At 46.4% G+C, this 13,059-nt stretch overlaps 1 long non-coding RNA gene and 1 pseudogene across 1 annotated transcript; both read right to left on the bottom strand.

The window, feature by feature from the left end:
* Positions 1-2,638: 2,638 nt before the first annotated feature.
* LOC136481294 (uncharacterized) lies at positions 2,639-5,793 on the bottom strand. Its single transcript, XR_010764664.1, has 8 exons — positions 5,105-5,793; positions 4,798-4,873; positions 4,336-4,409; positions 4,115-4,160; positions 3,762-3,837; positions 3,366-3,473; positions 3,063-3,128; positions 2,639-2,961 (listed from the first exon to the last, which is right to left on the bottom strand). It is a non-coding gene; the product is annotated as an uncharacterized lncRNA (long non-coding RNA).
* A 3,728-nt stretch (positions 5,794-9,521) lies between these two features.
* Positions 9,522-11,068, bottom strand: LOC136479177 (vegetative cell wall protein gp1-like; annotated as a pseudogene).
* Positions 11,069-13,059: the final 1,991 nt, after the last annotated feature.

Genomic DNA, 13,059 nt, shown 5'->3' with positions numbered 1-13,059 from the left:
TAAAAAAAAACTAATGGCACACACTACCGGATATAAGAGGTTTGCCGAGTGCCAAGGGCACTCGACGAAGTCCCAAAAACACTCGGCAAACGGTTTGCCGAGTGTTACACTTGGCAAACGATACTCGGCAAACTTGTTAACGGCAAATGCTAGTTTGCCGAGTGTTTTTTGTCGGGCACTCGGTAAAGACGTTGCCGAGTGCCCAAAAAACACTCGGTAAACTTTTTTTTAAAAAATAAAAAAAGGCACGCCAACACCACGCCCGCACCACCAGCACCACTGCCGGCACCACCATCCATGCCCGCGCCACGCTGCATCCACCTCCACCACCAAGCCCCGCACCACTGCGCCGCCGCTCTCGGCCAGGGAGCTGCAGCTCACCCCTGGCCCGCGCTGCCGTCCCCTCCGCCGCCCGGACCTTGGCACTGCAACGCGACCAGAACCGGCCAAGCATTTCTTCAAACACCCGTGGGGCACCAGAGTCTCCCCGGCACTGACAAACAACAGACAAAGAAATAGACCGTCAACAGATCCGCGCGGCGCTGAGGATTTCTTGGGCATTTAGGGGGCGGAGATGAAGGGCGTACCTCGAGAGGTCGTAGCCGACAGCGAGGGCGGAGCCGCGGGACGGCAGCACGGCCTTGTCGGAGAGCTTCTTCACCTTGAGCAGGGGGGAGATCTTCTGGGGAGGGGAGGGGCCGGCCGCCGGCGGGAAGAAGAAGGGGAGGGAGGGGAGGGGAGGGGAGGGGCCGGCCGCCGACGTGGAAGAAGAAGGGGAAGGAGGGGAGGGGCCGGCCGCCGGCGGGAGGAGGGGAGGGAGGGAGGGGGCGGCACCGGCCGCCGGATCTCGCCGGTGGGGAGGCGGCGCCGGGAAGCGGGAGGGGAGGGGCCACGTCGGGGAAGAAAGTAGGGGAGCGGGGGAGCCGGATGAGGGGACCAGGAGCGGAGGGGAGGGGCGGCGGCCGGCGGGGAAGAGGGCGGCCGAGAGAGGAGGGGAGGGAGGCGGCGCCGGCGGGAGGAGGGGAGAGAGGCGGCGCTGTCGGGAGGGGAGGGGCACTGGGGGGCGGGTGGAGAGCGGGCGCCGTCAGAAGCAGAGAGGGCGTCGGTGGGTTAAGTAGGATATTTTTTGTTTACCGAGTGTCCCAGACGGGGCACTCGGCAAAGTTTTTTTTTCATTTTTTTCTCCTTTTTTTTGCCGAGTGTTCTAGATCTGAGCACTCGGCAAAGTTTTTTTTTCATTTTTTTCTTCTCCTTCTTTTTTTTTGCCGAGGGTTCTAGATCTGAGCACTCCGTAAAGTTTTTTTTTCATTTTTTTCCTCCTTCTTTTCCAGAAAAAAAATTTATTTCTTTGCCGAGTGTTTTTTTTAACACTCGGCAAACCACCTCTTTGCCGAGTGTATTTTTTTGAGACTCGGCAAAAACCCATATTTGCCGAGTGTTTTTTTTGCTGAGTGTTTTTAGCGCAGCACTCGGCAAAGAACTTAGAGTGCCCGAGGGAATACATTCGACAAACATAAAAACACTCGGCAAATTTGAGGATTCCGGTAGTGACAATTTGTGACTAATTTGCGAGACGAATCTTTTAAGCCTAATTAGTCCATAATTTGACAATGACCCCGTTCGCTGGTCTGGATCGTCCAGACCAGCCGGCTGATACCCCTCACATTTTACTGTTCATCAAACCAGTCAACAGTGTTTCTCTCTCACACAACCAGTCAGTTTCAGCCAAGTTTCTGCCAGCCGAACGGGGCCAATGTGGTGCTACAGTAACACATGTGGTAATGACGAATTAATTAGGCTTAATAAATTCATCTCGCGGATTACTGACGGATTCTGTAATTTGTTTTTTTATTAGTATCCGAACACCCCATGCGATATCCGATGTGACACCACAAAACTTTGCACTCTGGATTTAAACAAGGCCTAAGCTAATAAAATATATGAAGTTTATTGTTTCCATTTTGCGTGAAATGAATTTCGAATCGTTTCGACAAGGAGAGATTCCGGCTGGGGGTTGGCCGTGCCGTGGATGCACTCGCGCATCGCCGTGGAACATCTGAGGCAGCCGGCAGGCGTCAGCCGATCCGCCGCCTGTGCACAGTGCGCGCGACGCAGTCCAGTCCAGTGGCACGCACGGACACACCACACTCCACCCAGCACCATCCACACTGACACACTATTCAGTAATAACACACATCGTGCTACTGCCCACGTTAACGTTTCGCTTATGTCCTCTGCATAAGTGCATCCACTACTATAGAAATTAACTGTAGGGACGGCTCTAGAGGCTCTGTAGGGGCGGCTGCGCCAGCCGCCCCTCCCAGGGTGTTCCTACATAGGGTGCCTCTGTAGGGGCGGTTTTCTGGCCGCCCCTGCAGTGCCCTCTGTAGGGGCGGCTGGTGTTTTCAGCCGCCCCTACAGTGCCCTCTGTAGGGGCGGCTGGTAATATCAGCCGCCCCTGTAGTGGATTTCTGTAAGGGTGGCTGTATCACCAGCCGCCCCTGCTGTGTGTATTTGTAAGGGCGGTTCAATCAAGAACCGCCCCTACAGTGGATTTTCCAGCAAAAAAATAAATAATTCTTGCTTCTGCAGAAGCTCCAAACATTACTAATCAATGGTTCTTGCACTTTCATGTGGATAGGTAGCAAGGACTAGAAATTTCAGTATACAAGTTTATCCATGGGTGCCCTTTCACACTTCACGTTTCACATATTTGATTGGCCATATTTACCATAAGTTGCAACATATATATCAGAAAATTATCTAACTGACAACAAGGATATAGTGCATTGCATTCGTAATCTGGCTCATACATCAGTTCTAAGTTGTATAATGCCATAATGGAAAACTTTACAAAAACAAACAACAGACACTATCAAACTAGCAAAAATCTGAATATCTGTAATAACTTTTAACAGATGGGAAATAGTAGGTTGGTTTGCCAACGTTGCAGCGAATTTCCTGACAAAATTGCAAGACATACACTTCATTAACCTGATATATATGGTAATTTGATCTAGGATGGTAAGTAGTAACTAGTAGTGAGGTGTTAGCTTGCAAACCTGGTGACAGGACAGTGTCCGACAAAACCAGTGTGATCTTTAGTATTTACAGCAGCGGCTAGTTTCCTGAAGCAATGAAATCAAATCAATTAGAGATCTAGTTCGTGCAAGCTACAAGTGATTAACGAGTATTCAACTTTATGCAAGTAACGGTGGTAACTAGCACATAATGACAGATGGATTTTGACACCAGACTTAATGAAGAGTGAACACACGCCTAGCAGCACACAGATGAGACTTATGCCCCTTATAAAGGAGCTACTGTATAGTACATTGTTTCCCCTTTAAGAAAGTGAGGATTACCTTCGTAAAACCTGGGCTTGCAATTACAACACACTGGACTACTTCAAAATCAATGTGTTTCAGCAATGCCTTCAACCAAGTAGATGTAATGCATCGGTCAATTGTTGCCTGTATGCATGTTCACATTTGCATAACTTCGTGTGAATAGCTTACTTGCAAAACATGCTCAAAGATTGAAACGCATCACCCAGGTGTAGAAAGCAAAGGATTTATACAGGTGGTGCACAGACACTCTTAGCATGAGTGAACCAGAGTCCAGAAGTGCTAATTCTAAGAAATGAACTCTTATGTACTAGATAACAACATTGACATCTTAGACACATAAAATAAAACAATTAAATAAATATTAAAAATCAAATATTTGTTATTTTGTGATGGCGCAACAGTTCCACACACCTTCTGCCAATGAGGAATAGGTGGGCAAGTCCTTCTTGCATGAGAATAACTGCTAGATCAGCACTTGCAGCAGGATCTACAATAGGTTTGGATAGACTCAATTAAAACACTATGTTTCGTATAGATAAACAACAGACAATGAGGCAATTCAGAAAAGCTAATATCAGGAAATGGAGCCAAATAGTGGTTTATATCTTGGTCAAACTCACAAGATGGTAAAGCACAACAGGTATCATATGCACACCATGTTAAATTGTTAACACCAACTTATTTTAGAAATGGAAGAAGAGATTAATATTTGATTGAGCAGATAATCCATATATATATACAAATGACGGGTCAAAATCACATACCACATGCTTGCTGGATGGTCTCGAGTGCCAACCAATCCCAAATTTCCTACATAAGATGCACAGCATTCAAAAGTAGTCCTAAATAATAAGGGATTCTAGATGAACCAACCCTCCAGCTCTAACGTGTGGAACTGGCCAATCTTCATTCAGGAAGAAAGAGATTAGCTTAACAAGGTTATTTACATCACATAGTAGTATTATTAAGTAAAAAAATCACTAACCTTCACATGATCATTCTCAGTGATATTTTTCCACGCACACGTAAGACAGATCCCTCCTTGTCATAGTCTACAGACTTCATTACAAAACAAAGGACACACTCAGTAATCAACGTCGACAAGTGGTTAAGGTTTAATAGCATTGGAAAGGATAGGAAACAAAGCCAAAAGAAACAGAGAAAATAAAATCAATAGCTAGAAATATAACAGGTTTGTTTAACTAGATCCTCCTAAAAGTATTTGCTCAGTTTTGACAGAACTATCAGTTTACGCAGCATTTTTTTCCAGGACTTTTTTACACATGTCTGGAATAGAGATATCCTGAAGTCAGCAACAATTTTAACCCACAACTCCACAAAGTTGGCTAACTTAACAACCAACAATGATGGCTGTCAATTCACATGTCAAAGGATAATATATGGAATCATGGAGAAAGAAAAACAACACAGAAAGATGATGCACCACCTCAACTACAATTTCTAACTTAAGCTTCACACGCTCGGCATCACGTCCTCCAGATGCCACCTCTCTCAGCACTTTCCTGGAACCAGAAGAAGAACAATCCCTTAAAACTTCATAATAGGGGCATTCAAAATTTACATAATATATGCACACATGCAAGAGAAAGCAATGGATCCCTAACTGTCACAGATTAACACAAATCGAAAAGCTTTGCAAAACTTCACTCCTTAAGCTGGAAAAACGGATAGCCTAAGTTGCAGCGGCTTTTCACATCCACAGGGGCACTAGTCAGTGTCTCAGCGAGGAGTACCTCATGGTGAAACGGCACATGGAGGGGAGGAGCGAGAGGTAAGAGGACCTTCACGGAGCCAGGCCCGTTGCGGACGAGGTTGCGGTGGACGAGCTTCATCGCTGCGGGCGAAGGGCAGAGGCCTCGCGCGCGGCTTTGCGTCGACGGTGGCGGGCGTGGCGGGGGTGAATCGCGGCGGAGCTACAGACCAACGCCGTCCCCTGGTACTAAGCACACGGTCCCCCAGCGGCGCGCGGCGTCCAGATCCGGTGCGGCGCCTCGACGGATCCAGCCAAGGGAAGGAGTGTTCGGATCTAGGGTTGGGATGAAGGGGGGCACCTTGTGGTCGGCCTCCGAGGCGTACGCGAGGGGCGAGTGTGCGACGGCGAGGAGGAGGACGGCCGCGAGGAGGAGCACGCCGCGGCGGAGCATCTCGGCGGCGGCGAGATCTGCGCGGTGGGAGGCGGCCGCCGCTGTGGGTGAGGAGCACCGCGCTCTGCATGCCATTTGTGGGGAAGAGGTGGAGGGAGGGACGCTCGGGCTTCGGAGCCGCCGCCGCTGTGGGGGAGAGGGAGAGGCGCCGCCGCTGTGAGGGAGAGGGAGGGGCGGCACTGTGGAGGAGAGGGAAAGTGAGAGGGAGGGGCGGCGATGTCGGGCGAGACACTCGGGCCTGAGAGAGCGGAGAGGAAGAGGGAGCCGGTGATTCCAGAAGTCTGGACGCGTGGACGATGCGGGACGGTAGGATGCGGATCGGACGGTAGTGGTGGAGGTACTGTTTATCTACAGTGAAATGTGAGAGGGGTGTTGGTATACGGCTTTAAGAGTGTAGGGTAGAAAATTAAAATCAAAACTACTAAAATAATTTTGAGACACCAAATGATCTCAAATAAAAATTTGATAAACATAAAAGTTGTAGAGGTCATGAAGATATACAACTTTTATTTTGGTCATCTTGTAATTTGACAAAATTTGAACCTTTCAAATTTGAAATTTTAAAAAATAAAAAGTTCAAACCAAAATTTGAGACCCAAAATGATTTCAACATAAAATGTGATGAATACCAAAGTTGTTCAACTCATTAATATCTACAACTTTTATTTTAGTCATCTTGTTATTTGACAAAATTTGAACCTTTCAAATTTGAAATTATGAAAAATGACAAGTTCGAACCAAAATTTAAGACCCAAATTGATTTCAACATAAAAAGTGATGAATACCAAAGCTGTTCAACTCATGAATATATACAACTTTTATTTTGGTCATTTCTTTATTTGACAAATTCTTAGCACACATTGTTCACTAATCTTACACATGTCTCATATAGTTTATAAAACCATATGAGAGATGTGTCACATTTATGAACAATGTCATTATCACTTTGTCATATGAAGAAATGATCAATACAAAAGTTGTAGATCTTGATGAGTTATTCAACTTTGGTATTTATCACTTTTTCAGCTGAAATCATTTGGGGTACCAAAATCTTGTCTGAAAGTTGCATTTTTTTTAAATTCAAAATTTAAATTGCTCAAACTTTTCATATGTATATATTGACAAAACCAACAAAATAAATTGATAGAGAATGATTTTAGAAAATTTTAGAAAAAAAAATCATCAGATTTGGAGTTAGTATGAGGAAGAAAAACTAGTTACAAAGTTGACCCACAGATTAAAAAAAGAAATCACACTGTTTACCATGATCATGTAAGGATCATCTAGAACAGTGTGATTTCTCTTTTTAATCTGTGGGTAAACTTTGTAACTAGTTGTTCTCTCTCATACTAACTCCAAATGTGATGGTTTTTTTCTAAAAATTTCTAAAATCGTGATTCAGCATTTAAGTTTGATCAAACTTGGACGTGACAATGTTTTACACATTTTAAAATTTGAAATTTGAAATTTGACAAGTTCCAACCAAATTTTAAAACCCTAAATGATTTCAGATGTAAAAGTGATGAACATAAAAGTTGTTCAACTCATCAAGATCTACAACTTTTATTTTGGTTATATTGTCATTTGACTAAATTTGAACCTTTCAAATTTGAAATTTTAAAAAATGACAAGTTCGAACCAAAATTTGAGACCCAAAATGATTTCAACATAAAATATGATGAATACCAAAGTTGTTCAACTCATGAATATCTACAACTTTTATTTTAGTCATCTTGTCATTTGACAAAATTTGAACCTTTCAAATTTGAAATTTTGAAAAACGACAAGTTCGAACCAAAATTTAAGACCCAAATTGATTTCAACATAAAAAGTGATGAGTACCAAAGTTGTTCAACTCATGAATATCTACAACTTTTATTTTGGTTATTTCTTTATTTGACAAATTCTTAGCATACATTGTTCACTAATCTTATACATGTCTCATATAGTTTATAAAACCATATGAAAGATGTGTCACATTTGTGAACAATGTCATTACCACTTTGTCATATGAAGAAATGACCAATACAAAAGTTGTAGATCTTGATGAGTTATTCAACTTTGGTATTTATCACTTTTTCAGTTGAAATCATTTGGGGTACCAAAATCTTGTCTAAAAGTTGCATTTTTTTTAAAATTCAAAATTTAAATTGCTCAAACTTTTCATATGTATATATTGACAAAACCAACAAAATAAATTGATAGAGAATGATTTAAAAAATTTTAGGAAAAAAAATCATCAGATTTGGAGTTAGTATGAGGAAGAAAAACTAGTTACAAAGTTGACCCACAGATTAAAAAAAGAAATCACACTGTTCACCATGATCATGTAAGGATCATCTAGAACAGTGTGATTTCTCTTTTTAATCTGTGGGTAAACTTTGTAACTAGCTGTTCTCCCTCATACTAACTCCAAATGTGATGGTTTTTTTTTTCTAAAAATTTCTAAAATCATGCTTCAGCATTTAAGTTTGATCAAACTTGGACGTGACAATGTTTTACACATTTTAAAATTTGAAATTTGAAATTTGACAAGTTCAAACCAAATTTTAAAACCCTAAATGATTTCAGACGTAAAAGTGATGAATATAAAAGTTGTTCAACTCATCAAGATCTACAACTTTTATTATAGTTATATTGTCATTTGACTAAATTTGAAGCTTTCAAATTTGAAATTTAAAAAAATAACAAGTTCAAACCAAAATTTGAGACCCAAAATGATTTCAACATAAAAAGTGATGAATACCAAAGTTGTTCAACTCATTAATATCTACAACTTTTATTTTAGTCATCTTGTCATTTGACAAAATTTGAACCTTTCAAATTTAAAATTTTGAAAAACGACAAATGAGCACTGCAGGGGCGGCTGGTGATTGAGCCGCCCCTACAGATCAGCCCCAACTGTAGGGGCGGCTCAAGTTACCAGCCGCCCCTACAGTGCCATCTGTAGGGGCGGCTGGGCTGCTGGGGCCCGAAGACGCCCACTGTAGGGGCGCCTCCAACCCCAGCCGCCCCTACAGTAAAAATGCCCTCGTTCCTACAGAGGGAATCTGGCGTAGTGATCTATTCTGAATATAACAATATGATGAGAAGAATGTTTCGGATGTTAAATACTGTAGTTAAAGCTGCATTTGGAAGAGTCGCTCTTGTCCTGACAATGGCCATTACTTTAACTTTCTGATTGCTTATCATTTTGGGAACAGAAGCGGCCCCTTGCAAGGACACCCAAGTTACCAGAAGAATCTGTGAAGAAGCAAAAAGCATACTTTGCAGACGTGGATGCCTTTGAACGGGCAGAGGAGGAGGTATCAGAATCGAGCTGGAGTGAAAACTGAGAGCTGAAGCTCCTCCTATCCTAGAATACGTGGCCTTTCATGTACAGAAGTAGTTTACTAGAATTACTTTTACTGCGATGGCTAATGTATGTTAGCAATGCATAGCTAGCTCTGTTTGTAACACGGGGGCAAAACCAGTGTACCTTGGTGATCGCTGGTGAACCCCTCAGCATAGTCTGGCAGATACTGAGGTCTAACTAAGGACGAGGATGACTTCCAATACAACCGTACGAGAACAACATTGTTGGCTGGTTGGTTCGCTGGTTGGTTTCTGGGCTGGCTTCGGCCTGTTCGCTGGTTGGTTTCTGGGCTGGTTTGGGCTGGCTGGTGCTGGTTTGCTATGAGAGAAAAACACTGTTGGCTGACTAGTTTGGGTTGGCTGAAACCAACAAGCGAACATGCTGAAGGTTGGTTTGGACAGCTCTACTCGGTCGATCTCTTTGCGTTTTAGCAAAAAAAAAGTAGCTCTGGATTATACTGTGTGTGTGGATTTCTTTTTCTATGAAGTTTCTTGTGTTGTTAGATCCTGGAGTTGGGTGTTGAGTGTTGGCATTCAAAGCCATTGCAAATGTATGGCAGGCCTCACAGACTTTATTGCAGACACAGTTCTATTGGTTAAATACCAGTACATGATAAAGTTTGAACAAAATCGTGAGTTTGTGATGGTAATCTCATTGTGCAGACTCCTAAAGAGCACAACGGAACAAACCTTGATAGCAGAGAACTTGGTAGGGTCATTGTGTGGAAATGCAATCAGATTGCGGTCCTGCTTACCTTTTTAGCTTCACGGCAAGGAGCTGACAAAGAGAGGGGCCGAGTATCCTTTTTCCTGAAGACAAGTGAGTTTAACAGTTCGGTAAATGAAATGCACTCAGCCTGTAACTGTTAGATATCAATGAAATAAGATGAACTAAAGGATCCTAAAGTCCTAATGCTTGTGAGTTCTGAGTTTCTGACACTATATGGATATATGGTATGCTTATTCTGTCAGAATTGTGAAAGACCTCACAGCACAACCTCTTCTAGTCTATATCACTGTATGTTAGTATACAACAAGCGTTTAAGATATTGAGTATTACATCAATTCCATCATCTAAAAATAACAAGAATGGAACGATTTCATATCAGTCTTGGATAACCAGGGGCTGAACTCTTGTTACCAAGAAGTGAATTGGAACTACAGTGATTCTAATGCTGTGTCCTTTTCAAGTAAAGAACTATATATTAATTCTCTCAGGTGATTAGGAATGTGCATTACATAAAATTAGGTATACTTATCATGTCATGGTGTCACTCTGCCCTTTCAAACATGAACATTTTATTAGATTGCTACAAACAATTAGGAATGCGCATCTTTGAGGTTTCCACACAAAACAAAAACAGGATTAACTGGTCCAAGCTACACGAGAGGTCTCTGGCACCCACAGAAGGGACTATCATTACTCTATCGGTGTCCAAATCACAAACAATTGCACAGCGGAGATATGGTACTAACTCTGAAGTGGGACTGTATTCAATATACCACCAACTCATGACATCAGTCATAGTAGGTAACAAGTACGAGTTTCTCACCTGATATTCTTCGTGGATTTTCCAAGAGGCGGGCAACTCGCCGCAGCACCGACGGGTTCCTTGCCCTTGTTGGTGATGATGGGGTTGCTCCGTCCCTCGGCCTCAGCCTCGCGTAAACCGTGCTGATGGTCGGCGATTCGAAAACGCTCCCCACCTCGTCGAGGACTGCAAACCAAGAGCGGCATTAGAAATCCCGGCACAATGATGACCAAAGATGCCACCACCACACCCAGCTTCGGCAGATTCCCCACCGGCAGCGAAGGACGGCTTGGGCGCGGGCGTGACGGAGGCAGTGGAGGACGGCTTGGGCTTGGGCGTGACCGTGGCGGCGGAGGACGGTTCGGGCGCCGGCGTGACCGAGGCGGTGGAGGGAGGCCTGGGCGCGGGCATGGTCGACGCAGAGGAGGAAGGCTTGAGCGCCGGGGTGACCGAGGCGGAGGAGGAAGAGGTGGAGGAGACAGCCGAGGCGTCGGAGGGCGCGGGGAGGGGCCGGCGTGCATTTCTTCTGGGCTTGATCGGGGTCGGGGTCTCGGGGAGGAGAAAGTTGGTGACGTCGCCTAGCGGCACCGCCTTCCGCTGCCGCTTGGTGGCGCCGGACTTAGGGCGGCGACGCCGGCGGCGTCCCGGCGCTGGTGGAGGGCCTCATCAGAATCTCGCCCACATACGGGGAGTGGGAATGGGGGTCTAGGGCTGCAGTGCATTTGGAGAAGGCGGTGAGCCGGTAAGGATTGAGAAAGAAATAACGGGAAGTGAAGCGACGGAACGCCGAACTGTCAGAAGCCCAATCCTAAATAATATAATATAATACGGGCCCATATGGAAGGCGGCATATGAGACTCGGCTCCCTGCTGCCTGCAGTTAATAGCCGACGGAAAAGGAAAGAGAGAGGGGACGAACAGACTAGGAAGGATACCCCCATACTCTGTTCTAAGACTGACTCCAACAGACCAACGCAAACACAGGACGCATACTCCAGTTTGCCTCGTGTACAGTAGAAAGGTCCCGTGACCCATATCCTCACTTCTCCAATAGCGGACGCAGCAGAGCGTCGTCTTCCCTTCCTCCGCCGGCGTGCGCGGCACGGCATCCGGCGCCGCCAGCGGCGGGTTCCTCCGACGGCGTGCCCCTGGCACTGGGAGCGGGCTCTGCTGCCGCGGGCTCCCTACAGCAGCGCGTGAGTGCTGGATCTGGGGGCCCGCAGCCGCCTACACCACAGCCACGCACGGATGCCGGAGTTGGGGAAGGTGTGGCTCCACCGCCGCCGCCGCCGCCCTCCCCTCCCCCACCCTCCTCCTCCTTCCCTCCCCTCCCCTCCTCAATCGCGCTCGGATGAGCACGTGAGCGCGGCACGGCCTCCAGCGCCGCCTCCGCGGGGGCCAGATGCGGCGCACCGGGAGCGGGGCCAGATCCGACCTCCGCGCCCCTCGGCGTGGCGGCGCACCGGCGCAGGCAGGGCCCGGCGGCCTTGCGCAGGCGGCCCAGGCGTGGGGAGTCCCCCGGCACCCTCTCCCCCGAGCTCACGCCCGGCGGCGGACCCCGGCGCCCTCTCCCCCGAGCTCGCGCCCGGAGGCGGACCCTGCCTCGAGCCACGCCGGCCGCGCTCCGCCGCGGATTCGCCTCGCCGAGTCGAGCCGGCCGCGCCCTGCCCCGACGGCTCCTACGGGCCCACCTTTGCGTCGTCTCACTTCCGAGATGCAGTTTTGCCTTCCGAATCGCCCAGTACCCAGAATGGGTATCTGGTTTGGGTGTTCCGTTGGAGGAGCGTTTTGGTACCTAAAAGCACTATGCGTAATGTATTTTTGGGTTTAGGTGACGCCGTTGGAGACAGTCTAAATGTTTATACTGTAATCCAGATACAATCTAGACATTATATTGAGTGAATTCGAGTTAGGATCACGACAATTTGGTATCGAAGCAGTTGGATCCTAGGCGGCGGTGATTCGGAGCAGATCCGGTGAGTTTAACCTCGTCGGCGGTAGTAGTACAGTATGGCGGCACCACAAGACGATCTTCTTCGCCCTCAGTACCTCACAAGGGAGCAAAAGAAGGTTGCGGCAATGGAGGAGCAGATAGGGATGGGCGCCCTCACGGAGTTGCTCAAGGCCTAGGGATGCAGAACCGGATGGATCAACGGCATTATTTCCACAGGAAGACCTTGGAGGCGAATACATCGGTGCTGCAGTATCTGTCGAGTTGGAAGCCACAAGTCCATTCCAAGGTTGAGGATCTGCAATCAAGTGTCCAGGATCTCCGTGACAAGCTCGACGACATCTCCAAGGCGAGACCCAGTACCTTGATCTGACGGGGTCGGCTGCCGCTCATCTGGCAAGAAGCACCTCCAGAACGACTCCAGGCCGTTAGGCCACGACGAAGAACATCATCACCGGGAAATAGCGAATAGGGTGGTCCATAGGATCTAAATGGAGAGAGGGGTGAATAGTCTATAAAACCCTCTACAAATTACTAGAGCAAAGATGGTTAGACAATAAGACGGCGCTTACGCAAATTGATCTAGCTCTACTTCACCACAAGCAAGCCTCCTATACAATTCTAGTTGCTAAGATCTCTAAGGTTGAATTGACACAATCAATCAAGCCACAACTAAACTAGTGAGCTACAACTAGCTAAAGCTACTAA

The sequence above is a fragment of the Miscanthus floridulus genome, chromosome 9 (genome assembly GCF_019320115.1).
Source record: "Miscanthus floridulus cultivar M001 chromosome 9, ASM1932011v1, whole genome shotgun sequence".
Taxonomy (NCBI): domain Eukaryota; kingdom Viridiplantae; phylum Streptophyta; class Magnoliopsida; order Poales; family Poaceae; genus Miscanthus; species Miscanthus floridulus.
The sequence above is the reverse complement of the archived record's forward strand: the minus strand, read 5'-3'. Positions and strand labels throughout refer to the sequence as shown.